Below are 14,112 nucleotides of genomic sequence, written 5' to 3' on the forward strand. Positions count from 1 at the left end.
GGAAACTCAAAACCGTTTTAAGAGTCTTGTATTGGCAGAAGCACTATCTAGCAGCTTAAACTAAAAAGATCAGAGGTAGCTCAAAATGAATAGAAGCTTCTGGTCCCTCAACTTTCTATAAACAGGAAGCATGCTGAAAAGCTACTCAACTACAAAAACAAGACATTTCTCATAAAAAGAAAGGATGACTCAGGGATAATCTGGCTCAGGGATCTACACCTGAGGAACTCCACTTGTACAGTGCATCTACCTCAGTGTTTGAGAGGATGAGCTCCTCCAGAAGTTCAAGCCTGTTCGTGATGCTGAAACGCATGGAGTGTTTAAGGGCCCTGAGGGGAGATGAGTATCTGTTCCATGTGTGAGGAATATAAAGAGTTTGCGCAGTGTGGTTAATTAAATATGACCACAGTTGATTGCAACACCCCCATTGGGAGGTGGAGTCTTTTTCACCTCATCCTGAATCTGGGCTGGGCCTGTGAATTGCTCTGACCAGCAGAATACTGTGGGAGAGACCCTGTGTAACTTCCAAGTCTGAGGCATAAGAAGTCTGGGTCTCTCGGAACGCTTGCTCTTGGGACGTTTCCTCGCAGAACTCAACTGAAAAATCATGAAGAACCCAAGCCACGTGGATAAGCCAAGTGTGTTTGATCCTGCTAACACCCCAGCTGAACCTGCAGATGACGGGAAGCATCAGCTGCCAGCCATGAGAATGAACAATCCAGTGGAGCCTTCAGTCGTCTACAGATCCAGCCACTAACTGAGGTAGGTGCCTCAAATGCAAATGACCCACCAAGTCTAGTGGACACAGATCCAACAGAAATAATAAATTGATGTTTTCAGCCACAAAGTTATGGAGTGGTTTGCTAAGTAGCAGTAGGTAAGCAAAGTAACAGGCGAAGTTATAGTAATCCGTTCAGAAAATATATTCATACATGGGAAGGATCTTAAAATCAAGAGCAACCTGTGGAAATCTGGAGATTATGACTGAGTTCTATATTATATATTGTTCTCTTTAGTAACTGTAAGGTTGTAGGTTAAGATAAAAGTTCAAATTTAAAGTTTATTAACATCTTGTTTTCAGCACATACAGCATCTTCTCACATATTGACTTGGTTTATTTATGTATTTCTATAGGGATTTTCTATTTTCTTTTGAGATGATAGGGAGGAAATATTGTGCATTATGAGCCCTTCAGATGTCTCAAGAGGAGATGAAGCTCTCCTCAGGCCAGAAGCAATCAATCCTGTATCATTTATATTCCCATTTCAGAACACCCTCAGGCTGAGCCATAAAAATTGTTATTTTAACCAGGCAAAGTTCTTAGCAAGAGTCAAAGCTCTGCATTTTCTAAGCTGCCTTTTTTATGTGTATTTTTTCAAGTAACAATAGATGTCTTTGAATTAGACATGCTTGAAGGTAGACAACATATTAAAAATTTTGACCAAGTAAGAAATACAAGTTTCAAAAAACGGGAAGAGGTAAAAAGGAGTTAAAGGATTAAGCAAGCTACAAGACACAGAAAGAGCTATAAACAGATCATTGTAAGAGGCAAATTACCTTCTTTTTTCGAGAACAAAATCTTTATTTCTTTTCCCCATTTAAGCAAACACACACACATGCGCACACACACACACACACACACACAGAGAGATTGGTAGTCTCAGTGTTACAATTTCAGACATGGGTCAAATATATTTGGAATACAAATTGTTGTATCTCCATAAAATTGACTGGTTGGTTGCATCAGTTCCAGAACAGAAGGTCAGAGTGACACAGACAGTCTCAAAGGCATACTTATCCTAATGTTTCCTGATCTAGTGGCTGCTTTTTATTCTAGTGAACATAAATTGCTTTTTCTTTTTTTTCTTGCTCTGACTTATTTGAGCTTACAGTGGAACATAAGAAAATGAATAACAGGATTTTATCGACAATTGGCAGCCAACTAGGCAGCACTTTAGGCAGTGACAGAAACTTTACTTTCATCATTACTAAACCACCATTTTGGGACATGATGAAACAGCAGTAGGTGTCTCAGAGGCCAGGAGAAATAAGAATTCTCAAAACAAGTAGAAAAGACAAACAAAAAAACCCCTCAAACATTACAAAGGTAAAGATGGTTGGACCAGGTAATCAGAACCACTGAAACCAAAAGTAGGAGAAAAGTGGTAGCCAAATAAAAGTCAAACCAGATTTGGAACCAGATACAGTCTTGGGAAAGAACTGATGCTAATCCAGAAAGAGAGTAAATGAGTGACACAGCACCTGATTCAGAAAATGGAACTGAATCAGGAATAGAGTGAAAGTTCTCTAGAAGAATAATGAAATCCACCCTGCGAGCTAAAGAATGTGCACCTGGCTGCAAGAGGCCCAGGGGTGTTGCCTTCAGAAGAAGCTCAGTATCATCAGGGCTGGTGACTAGATCCACTGAGGCATCTCAGTGAAAATGGTATTTGTGAAATAAACACTAGAAAAAATGATTAAGGAAAAAAAATACTTTTAAATGTTTTTGCAAGAAGTGCAGACTTTAGAAGAATCTTTTTAATCACAATTTTTTTTTTTAAAAAAGCATGTACTTTAAATAAATGAGGTTACTAAGGTTACAAATAGTCTGTTCATAGTGGATAAGTAGCCATTTTCTACAATTATATCTGGCAATGATGGTCACAGTTTTACAAAAATCAAGAATAAAGTTGTTTCCTTTAGTGAACATACAGAAAATGACTCAACATTCCATCTGTTTGGTTATCATGATTTGGATATCTCAGGATGAAATGAAAACAGCTTTTTTTTTTCTTTTAACTCTCTGATTGTAGTACCTATAAACAAATCAAGTGGTATCAGGGCATGTGTCAATTTGCTTTCTCGACATTCTTGACCCTTGTTTCTAAATCATGTCACTTTGTCAGAGTCGCTAGAGTTCCAGCTTTAACATAAGGTGTGCCCAGATCAGCAAGTTCAAGCCAATCCTTGTTTTTGTGTTGAGGTCAGTATACCTGTTCATACCTTTCTTCCATATGGTTGTGTTCTTGTTGGGATCATTGATGTTCATTTTCCCCCTTTTATTCCAATTAACCTTATCCAGGGCCACCTTTAACTTTCCACCATGAGGCATTGAGTGCCCGGTTTTGATCATTTCTTTCACAGTAAGTCCCTTGTCTTCTTATGCAACATGTTCTATCCTCTTCCCTTGGGGTATGACAGCAGAAAGTTGTCACTGAACGTCAGAACAGGTCCTAATATAACACTTCTGCAAGGCAAGAATGTTGTATTTGCCTTGCATTTGCATGACGAGGTTCATTAAAGTTGTTCCCTTCTCTGTCAAGAAGATATGTTCTGGTATAACTTTATTCCATGGAATTTGGAGAATTGAATAAATAGTGACAAATGAAGTTACAAAGTTAGGCAGAAGCAGTGTCATAAAAATTATGCAGTGGTAACAACAATAACAATTATAAGAGTAGGCAATCAAATAATTATAATAAATCTATATTAATGGTTACTAACATTAGCTACATACAATATGCCAAAATTTTACATGCATAATCACATTTTTCCTTACCATGATCTCATTAATTAGAAATTATTTTTATGGTTTTAAGTTATCATTTATTGCTAATATAAAAGCCTCCAATATTTGATTCAACAAGTGACCAAGTTACTGAAGATCCAATTATCTAATGATCAATTTGCAGATTCTCAATTTTCCAAATTTGCCAAATTAAAACATTTATCAGTATATCAAAAATGGTTTCAATCGAATTAACAGGAGATATAATAGCATTAGCAAGAATGTGAAATGTGATTATAATTGAGGTATTTTTGAATACTGAAATATTAAATTTAAGAATATTATTTATAATAAATATCACATTTCATCATTTCAAAATAAATAATTATTTCTTATGGGAATTCTTAGTCAATAGTGATTTTTAATCCTCTGTATTATTTAGTCTTGCCAAAATTTTTCATCTTATCATTTTTAGGAATTTAATTCATTTTTAAATTCTTTATTTTTTCCTTATAATTAAATTATATCAAAATTTAAGTATGAAACATACAGATCATTACATTCATATTATCATTCTTTCCTTTTCCTACATTCAGCAGTTTCTATTTTACCTGCAAACTGCTTCTAGTTGTCATATCCAAACTACTCCTAGAGGCATGAAATTTTAATATCTGATTTAGCCCAGATATTTTAAAATTCAAATTTAATTGTAATGTATGTTTTATTTCTGATAAAAATTGAGAATGATACTAAATGCTTTAAATTTGAAAATTATAAAGTGACATCAATCCCTTAAAATTAATGAGAAATAGATAATCCTATTGCACTTGTTAAATTATCTATTCTTTGAATTGTGTTTTTGCAAATTGACTTTTCCTAAATTGATTTTAGCAATTTGATTCTTCAGAAAATTGCATTTTCAAAAATTGGCTTTTAGCAAATTCCTTTCATGAATGATTTTGCTTGCTGTGTTATACCCACTCTATAGAAGTGAAAGCTGAATTTTAAAGAGTTTTGGTAGCTTGCCCAAGGTAAGTCAGGTAGTAAGAGGCAAATCTGGTTTTCAAGTTCTTAGAATCTGTACCTTTACTCTGTGCTGCTTCTCAGATTATTAAAATTCTGATTTTTTAAAATTAATTCATTTCAGTTTTCATTGTTTAAAATTCTACTTTACATGGCGTCATGAAGTTAAAGAGTGTGTGGCTTCCTAATGAGAAATTATTCTAAGCCACGCTAAGGGCCTTCACTAAGTAGGCAGTCAGGATATGTACTGTCAACTTGGGGAGAATTGCTTAATTGACTAGGAATAACTTAAATGACTAATGGTATTAGCTTTTATTCTAAAAGTGAAAAAGAAGCGTTGAAATATGTATATAAACATAACAGCATAAATACATATATACTTTAGAAATACTCACCTGGCAGCATTGTAGAGAAGAGAAGTAAGGCTGGAGACAGGAAGATCAGATAGGAGACGTTGATATACCTTACAGTTAATGACAAGGGCCAACATGAAGATATTAGAAACAGTGACGGAAACTAGAAATAAACAGGATTTGGTAATTTATTGTAGCTAGATTGCAGGAAGAGGGGAGAAGTTTAGGTAAATAGCCCTAGTTTCTATCAAGATAGTAAATTGAGATGGAACGACTTTTTTGGTAGAGGAGATGATGAGATAGATTTCATATCTGTTAAATTTGAATGATTGTGACTCATTAAATGGAAAAGTGCACTAGGTAATACCAGTAGGTATGTGTGTGTGTGTGTGTGTGCGTGTGTGTGAGCGAGCTCAGACAGAGACTGGTGCAGTCTCTATAAATAAATGTTTTTGAATTGTCAGCACATATGTGGTCATTGAAACCATGGATATGGATGAGACTGCAAAACGAGAATGTCAGAAAGAGGAGCAGGCCAAAATAGAACTTTGGGAAACTCAAATCCTTAAAGCATGGAAGGAATAAAAAGATCCTGGAACACTGAAAATGAGCAATCAGAGGAACAGAAAGAAGTCTATGATAAAATGGTGACTTAAATGCCAGGCAATAAGAGTTATTTCTTAGGACTTAACTGACGAAATAAGCACATGCCCAATAGGTACTGAATAATTCTATCGAATGCTTGGGGAAAGTCAAGTAAGAGAGATATGGGCAAATGTTCAATGTGTTCCTAAATAGATCATTGGTAATATTGTTGAGAGTAATCACCATGGTATGGTGGGACTAGCTGTGGACTTCCAAGGAAATCTTAAGATTTTTCTTGTATCCCCTGCCTATAAAGAAACAGATTTCCAATGCATTTCTTTGAGAGAAATTATGATTTTTAAAAAATTACTTATGAACAGGATGATACAAAGTGGACCAGATAAATACTGGATAATTCAAAGTTACTACATAGTCCTTCTTTATCCAAGACTCTGAAGTTTCAATGCCATATATTCCTAAGAAATATAATAGTGAACCAAGAAAAATGCCAACTAAAACTCAGGAAATTTTAAATATGTAACAAGGAATTGTTGCACTTTAGTAAATATATCTGATGGAGATTAAAACAGATATATTTACTATCAATTGATTCTTCATAATAATAAGTATTTATATAGCTCTTGTCATTAAAACACTTGATTATTAATTTTGAATTATCACTTACAGAAGATAAAAATTCACGTGTATATTTTCAACTTAAGGAATCTATCTTTTTTAAAAAAAGCATTGGGAAATATGTATTCAACAAAGAACTGCAATTGTCTCATGTAATATTTTAAACTTTGTAGCAGAACAAGTATGTATTTAAAATACACTGCAAAAAAACTATCAATTTCACAATAACAAAAGTTTCTTGTGTTGAAAGTTTAAATCTTGAGACAAAACAAGTATCCTTCCATTTAGACAGTAAGATACCTTATTTTGTAATAGGCATCGTACCAGTGGTTAACAATATAAAAAGACGCTGTGTCTCTCTTCTTTGTAAAACTCACTACTAAGTTAAGGAGAAGGTAGAGAGACATACAAATAAATAAGTACAGTTGAGTGTGACCAGTGCTATATTAATTTGCAGTCATAAATTAGATATTTACTTCACATTTGATTATCAAAATAAATCTATGGTAGACAAATATTATATCTATTTTACTAATGAGGAAACTGAAGCTCAAGAGGGGTTAATTTTATGCTGCTAAAAAGTCGTCATTTTCTGTATCTTATGCAAGATTATCTGACGCCAAAACCAATGCTCCCAACCACTAACCTATGTTGCAAACTGGGGAGAAGAGTATTCGTGGCAGGTTGGTTTATAACTTACAAGCCCAAAGGAGGCCTAGATGAATAAATAAATGACCTGAACCCATTCCTCTCTGCCAAAAAAGGAACTGTAAACATGCTAATGCTATAGATAACAGAGAATTCCTACATATAGAAGGGTTTGAGCAGGATATACCAAGTTTGGACAGATCACTTATTGTAAATCAGTCTGAAATATGAATAAATGGGGTAGAGCAGTCTGAATAAAGAAGTTAGTCATATAAACAATCTTCTGTCTATGTAGTTGACAGTAAAAACACTGAAACAGCAGAATAATAATTCCATTACACAAATTCTCAACTTGTCTGTTATTCAAAAACCAAAATGTGGGCTTCCCTGGTTGCGCAGTGGTTGAGAGTCTGCCTGCCGATGCAGGGGAGGTGGGTTCGTGCCCCGGTCCAGGAAGATCCCACATGCCGCGGAGTGGCTGGGCCCGTGAGCCATGGCCGCTGAGCCTACGCGTCCGGAGCCTGTGCTCCGCAACGGGAGAGGCCACAACAGTGAAAGGCCCGCATACCGCAAAAAAAAACCCCAAAAAAACAAAAAAAACAAAATGTGCCTAATGCATAACAGAAAGGATATTTCTAGAGAGCTGTGTATGACCGCTTTACACTCTTCAAAGGAAAGAATGCTTCATTCGTGACTAATGTTAACCTATATCCTTTCAATCATTAGCAGTTTTGTTATTGGCAAGATCTAGGATTTCTGTGGTCTCATTTGATTAATCAGGTAGTCTTGGGAGCACAGAGAACAGAACATCAACTTTGCCTGAAGCAGAGTTACAAATAAGTTCACAGAGGAGGTGACTACCAGGATAGTTCAGTGAAGCATGAGTACAGTTTGCCAATTAAGGGAGTGGGTATGGAGCACAGATGGCTGAGGGAAATCATGGCAAACAATCCTTTATTATTTGCAATGAAATAATATAACACAACCTCTAATAACAACAAGTTTAAAAGTGTTTTTCCTTCAAAATAAAAAAGATGTTTGTAATTGACAAAGGTGGGCTATTTCCTCAGATTGAGATATTCATCCATGAAAACATCCTGTGCAAATGATCAAAGGCTAAATTTAAAAAAAATCAAATTAATGGATGATCTCAAGAGCAATTATCATTCACCACCATTGCAATTACTACAATTATTATAACTAATATTAATTACTAGGCATTATCCTAAGTACTTAACATTGATCACCTTACGTAATCATGGGAATACCTCTGTACATTTGTGCTACTTTTATATTTCATTTCATAGATGAAATAAAAAGTCATTTAATAGAATCAAATATCCATCAAAGATAAAAACTCTAATCAAACTAACAACAGAAAACAATTTTTTCAAACAGATAAACTCTAGCTACAAAACAAAGCCTATAGCTAACATCTCAATAGTGAACCATAAAAGCAATTTCCTTTAAAATTACAAATAGGAAAAATATACTGCTCTCACTAATCCTATTTAGCTTTTCCAAGATGTTCTAGGCAGCTACATTAAGTAAACATATATTTTATAAATCATAAATAAAACAAAATTGCAAATATAAGAAATAAAGCTCTCATTGTTTATAGATAATATGATTGACCACATAAAAACCTGTAAGTATTCCAAAGAAAAATTATTAAAAACAAGTATTTAGCAATGTTGCAAGATTTAAGATCAATTTACTAGACAGTTGCCAGATATAAGATCAACTGCATTTCTATATATGAACATACAGTTAGATATTATAACTTTAGAAAAAGATGATTCAAATAGGATCACAAATTATATAGGTACCTAGGAATAAAAGCAAAAATATTATATATAATTAAGACCTGTATATAGATAATGAGAAATGTCACTGATAGCACATTAAAGGCCATGAAAGTAAATGGAACAATATATAATTTGTACAGACAGTCTCAAAATTAAAAGATTCCTGCAGTAGGTCATTAAAAAATAGTTTCCAGTAGATTAAGGCAAGGTTTCTTAATAGCAGCACTGTTGACCTTTTCGGTCAAATATTTCTTTGTTGTGGAGGGCTGCTTTGTGCATTTTAGAATGTTTAGCAACATCCCTGGCCTCCATCCAATAGATGCCAGTAGAACTATTATAACCAAACTGTCCCCAGACATTTGCAAGTGTCTCCTGGGGGGAGAAATGACCCCCCAGTTGAGAACCACTGGGTTAAGGATATAAATATGAATGATATAAATATAAAGGATATAAATATGAATGACAATTTTTTAAAAATATTAATACAGAAGATTACTTCTAATATCTTGAGATAGGAAAAGATTTCTTGGAAAAAAATAAAAGCATGTAACATAAAAAATAGTTGATAAATTAAGAAAGTAACTTTGTTAACATACCATAAAGAAATTGTACAAGCTAAAAACCAGGTGAAGATTATATATTTGCAACATATCTGAAAAAAAATATTATTATCTTGAATGCATAAAAGAGTTAATAAAAAAGTCAATAAAGAAAAAAACTAATAAGCTAATAGGAAAATACAATTTAAAACCATGATTAGATCAAAATTTATACCCTTCGCATCCTCACTCTGATCTGCAAAAGTGGAAAAAGCCTGCCAATACTAACAATTGGTAGAAAAGTTCAACACTCAACTTTGCTAATGATGGTGTAAATTGGGGCAACTTTTATAGTAATATTTTGTAGTAATATTGAATACTTGAAAACTCTATAACCTAAAATTTCATTTCCAGCTCTATACTACTGAGAAATACTTTCATCCCAGGATGGACATATGAGCAGTTTATAATATATAAAATTACAAATAACACAAATATTACCACTCAACAGAAATTGAATTAAAAATCTGTAGCAGATTCAGGCCCCCCAAAAAAAAATATTCTACGTGAGAGTGAAAATTAATGAATTAAAGCTACACATAACAATCTGAACATATTTCATAAACAGAATAGAAAAAAGTAAATCACAAAAGATTAGCATGTATAGATCAATAGATCGCGAGACATAGAGATAAGATGGTTCTTTTCATGTGAAGTCCAAAATGCATAATTAAATCATATGATTAAACTATATAATAAAAGTGCAGGGGCTTCCCTGGTGGCACAGTGGTTAAGAATCCTCCTGCCAAGGCAGGGCACACGGGTTCAAGCCCTGGTCCAGGAAGGTCCCACGTGCCGCGGAGCAACTAAGCCTGTGAGCCACAACTACTGAGCCTGCGCTCTACAGCCCGCAAGCTACAACTGCCGAAGCCCACGTGCCTACAGCCCATGCTCTGCAACAAGAGTAGCCCCTGCTCGCTGCAGCTAAAGAAAGCCCACGTGCAGCAACAAAGACCCAACACAGCCAAAAATAAATAAATTTATAAAAAGAAAAAAGAGCATACATAAGTGGTAATACTACAAAGGAAGGATAAGCACAAAATTTAGGCTTCCATTTACCTCAGGGAAGAGAATATTTATATTGGGATTATTCTATTTCTTAAACCAGAATTTAGTAAATATGTGTTTGCTTTGTAGTAATTTTTTAGCCCATACATGTAAGTTATAGATAACTTTTTATAATATGACTATTCCATCATAAAAAAATAACACTAAAAAAATCCTAAACCTTAAAGTGGTTAAATATATTTTTCAAAACAGATGTGCAGCAAGTAATATATCGTATCTGTCACACTCCATAAATTGTGTTTTCACCCACTAGGCAAAGATAAATATTTATTACAGTTCTCCTTCTGTGTTACCTTGATGCATACATTCAATATAAAGTACTGAGAACATCATTAAATTACTCATAGTTCTCAAGTGCCAGCCAAATTAGATATAAATTCTTTAGTTAAGCATTTAAGCCAGCTCTTTTATTTGACAATCCCAATCTGTTGCTAATGACAGCAAGGGTTGAGTGTCTATACTAACAACAAAGCAGATTTCAAATGAAGAATATTATTAGGGGCGACAAGAGATATGTAATAAAGACAAAAGGAACAATTCACCAAGGACATAAAAATTCCAAGTGTTTTACGCTTAATAACAAAGCTTCATTTTACTCAAAGCAAAACATGACAGAACTAAAAGGAGAAAAAGACAAATCCACAATCATAACTGGTGATGTCAACATTCCTTTCTGATAGAAAGATGGAACTGCATGATATTAGTAGACAAAAAATCTAAGAATATGGGAGAATTGAACAATAATATGAACTAACTTGACCTAACTGATATTTATAGAACACTCCAACAAACAATAGAAAAATCCACATTTTTTTCCAAGTATAAAAGGGAATGTTCACCAAGAAAGACTATATATGGGGCAATGAAACAAGTTTTGATAAGAATAAAATGACTAAAATGATATGGAATATGTTTAATCTTCACAATAGTTAAACAAGTGAAAGATATCAGAGAAATCTCCAAATATTTAGAAAATAAGCTATACAAACTTCTAAATTGCTTTTCAATCAAAACTGAGACCACAAGAGACATTAGAATATCTTTTCCTCAAATGGCAATAAAAATACTTTATGTAAAAATTTGTGGATTGCAGCTAAAGCATAGTGTAGAAGAAAACCTATAGTGTTAAATGTATATGCCAGAAAATAAGAAATATCTAAAAGTAAGCCTGAAGCTATCACTTTAAGAAACTATAAAAAAAGAACCGCTAAACCCAAAGTAAGTAGAGAAGGGAAGTAAAAAGATGCAGCATAAGTAAATGAAGTAGAAAATGGAACTGTATACTTAAAACTGGTCCATATATGCATGTAATCTTTACCTCAAAGAATTTGATTTACTAAAAAAAGCTATGAACAGGTAAGGTACGTAATTTATTGGAAAATAATTCTGGCTATCCTAGGCATGGAGTGTTTGGCCCTAAGGGAAAAAGTTGCATATACAGAAGTAATTTTATTACTTTTTTAGCATATCAATCATTGTTTAACAGAAAAGAAATGAACACTAGGACGACAACAGGATCTCTCTTAACAATTCCCATTTTATATGTGTTGCCATCAGCTGACCTTGATCTAGCTCTCTGCTTTTACCTTGGCTTTTATGGTGGAACATTTAAGAGGTCTCCAGATAAAAATGCCATACTGATACATGGATATATCTATATATGATTACAAGGTTTAATTCTCGTGGTACAATTTCTACCTAAAGTTTAATGTAGGTTAGGAAAAAATAAAAATTTCAAAATCCTACAACATACCAAACAACTTTAATACATACTTTGGTTCAATCCTCATAGCATCCTTCTTTAGTTTGACTCTACTTTTCAAGATAAGGAGAGAAATATAATCAAACAAGACATTTACCCAAGTCATATAGCAGACTCTGTATGTTCTCAAACACAGCAATTTGTCTGCTATATCACATTGCCTTTTTCTTAACCTATGTATTCCATTTACTCTGTCTTATAAAACAGAGAAACATATGGTAATTAAACCATAGTAACAATCTTATATATACATCTAGTCCAATAGATTTCTTTAAAACATCATTATCAGAGGAAGATTTAGGAAAAATTAATTATGTAATTTATTTTTGCACTCAAAGCAGCTTTAAATCCAAGTTGAGGTTCTTTTTTCTAAACTTGTTTCAATTGGGAGAAATTTTAAACCTCTTAGTTGATTGAGAGAAAATAGTTTTACATATAATCTCACATTGATAGGTATAACATGTACTTTTTAATTCAGCTAATCCTGAAAGAGCTGAGTGCCAGATACTGGAATTTTTAAACTAATGAATCAGTTATGGGAAACAAAATTGGGGATATCATTTTTCTTTGACACATGATTTTGGTCATTTATTTGAAGACATTTGACTTTCCAATTATGGGCCTATGTAGTAAGGATACAAAAATGATCAAAATAGACTCAAGAGCTTACAGCATATTAAGGGAGAAAAACATAGAAACAGTCAATTTGGAATATGATAGGAATTACACTAAAATATCAACAATGCATAATGTTGATGCCAAAGAGGAAGGGATTGATTGTATATTTGAGCTTTAGGGAAAAAGGGTCTGAAAACTTTATAGTCAATCTGGTTAAATAGATAGACATTTTAATCCAAAAACATAAAACCCACTTGTTCAATATAACCTAGCTTCCAAATCAAGAAGTTAATTTGTATTTTAAAATTTAGGTATTAGTGTTCAAATATGTTTCATATTATTAGTAAATTCATCAATGAGATTGATTTTAAAGGTATCTCTCTTCTTTAAATATTTTCTCCTATTAAAACTGCCCTGAAACTGACATTGACCATAGCAAATTTGCTTTCAGCCCTGTCATTCCACTTACTTTGACCCTTTTGTAGGATTCCCTGCTGATTATTTAAAGACTACACACTGGCCTTGAAAGTCTCACATCTGAATAATGCTAAAAATTTTCTGACATCGAACACCCAGATACAGAGCATATATCATTAAATATTGTCTATTTGATATCATTATTTCATCCCTTTTATTTTTATTTGCACCTTTAAGAAGAAGGTATAGGGCTTCGCTGGTGGCGCAGTGGTTGGGAGTCCGCCTGCCGATTCAGGGGACGTGGGTTCGTGCCCCGGTCTGGGAAGATCCCACATGCTGTGGAGCGGCTGGGCCCGTAAGCCATGGCCGCTGAGCCTGCGCGTCCAGAGCACGGGAGAGGCCACAACAGTGAGAGGCCCCCGTACCGCAAAAAAAAAAAAAACAACAAAGGTATAAACATTCATTCAAGGAGTACACACCACATTCCAGGTCCTATGCAAGGTACATTTTGTGCCTTCAGAACAACTTTACAGGATAAATTTTATTATAACTATGGCACATATATTTACCCTTAAGGGTTTCATGATTGTCTTCTGTTCAGTATCTCATTTTGCAATACTGGTCACAGTCTCCAGAGTATACCTCAAGACCTGGATAATGTAGACTTTAAAAATTCTAAGAACTGATGTTTTAGAGAACTGGCTCATGTCTGCCTTATCCCTTGACACCCCACTTTCTTCACACTCTCCTTTATTTCTCTGTCAGCTTACTATGGAAGCATCTCTCACCCTAACACTGATATTTTTTATGTGTATGGAATTAATTCTTTTTAAGATATATTTTTATTTTAAAAAAGCTTTTAACATCTCATTTCTAATTTTGTTAAAAGGAAGACCATTCTTCAGCAGCAAAACACACATACACCGAGCCAGCTGCCCTGTTTCAAAAACAGAAAATATGATGCACAATCTGTAACTTCTGGAAAAATGCGATTCCGATTTTTGAAATGACTCTTTATTTTGAAATGATTGTTAAATGGTCTTGAAGGTGACAATCCTCTGAGAATAATTCTGAAAAAAATAACCAA

General features: G+C 33.9%; 1 long non-coding RNA gene across 1 annotated transcript; it reads right to left on the minus strand.

The window, feature by feature from the left end:
- Positions 1–2,516: 2,516 nt before the first annotated feature.
- On the minus strand, positions 2,517–13,831 carry LOC307195206. The gene is made up of 3 exons (XR_013830754.1): positions 13,256–13,831; positions 4,927–4,994; positions 2,517–3,342 (listed from the first exon to the last, which is right to left on the minus strand). It is a non-coding gene; the product is annotated as an uncharacterized lncRNA (long non-coding RNA).
- Between the last annotated feature and the right edge of the window lie 281 nt (positions 13,832–14,112).

Source organism: Stenella coeruleoalba, assembly GCF_951394435.1.
Source record: "Stenella coeruleoalba genome assembly, chromosome: 12".
Lineage (NCBI taxonomy): Eukaryota > Metazoa > Chordata > Mammalia > Artiodactyla > Delphinidae > Stenella > Stenella coeruleoalba.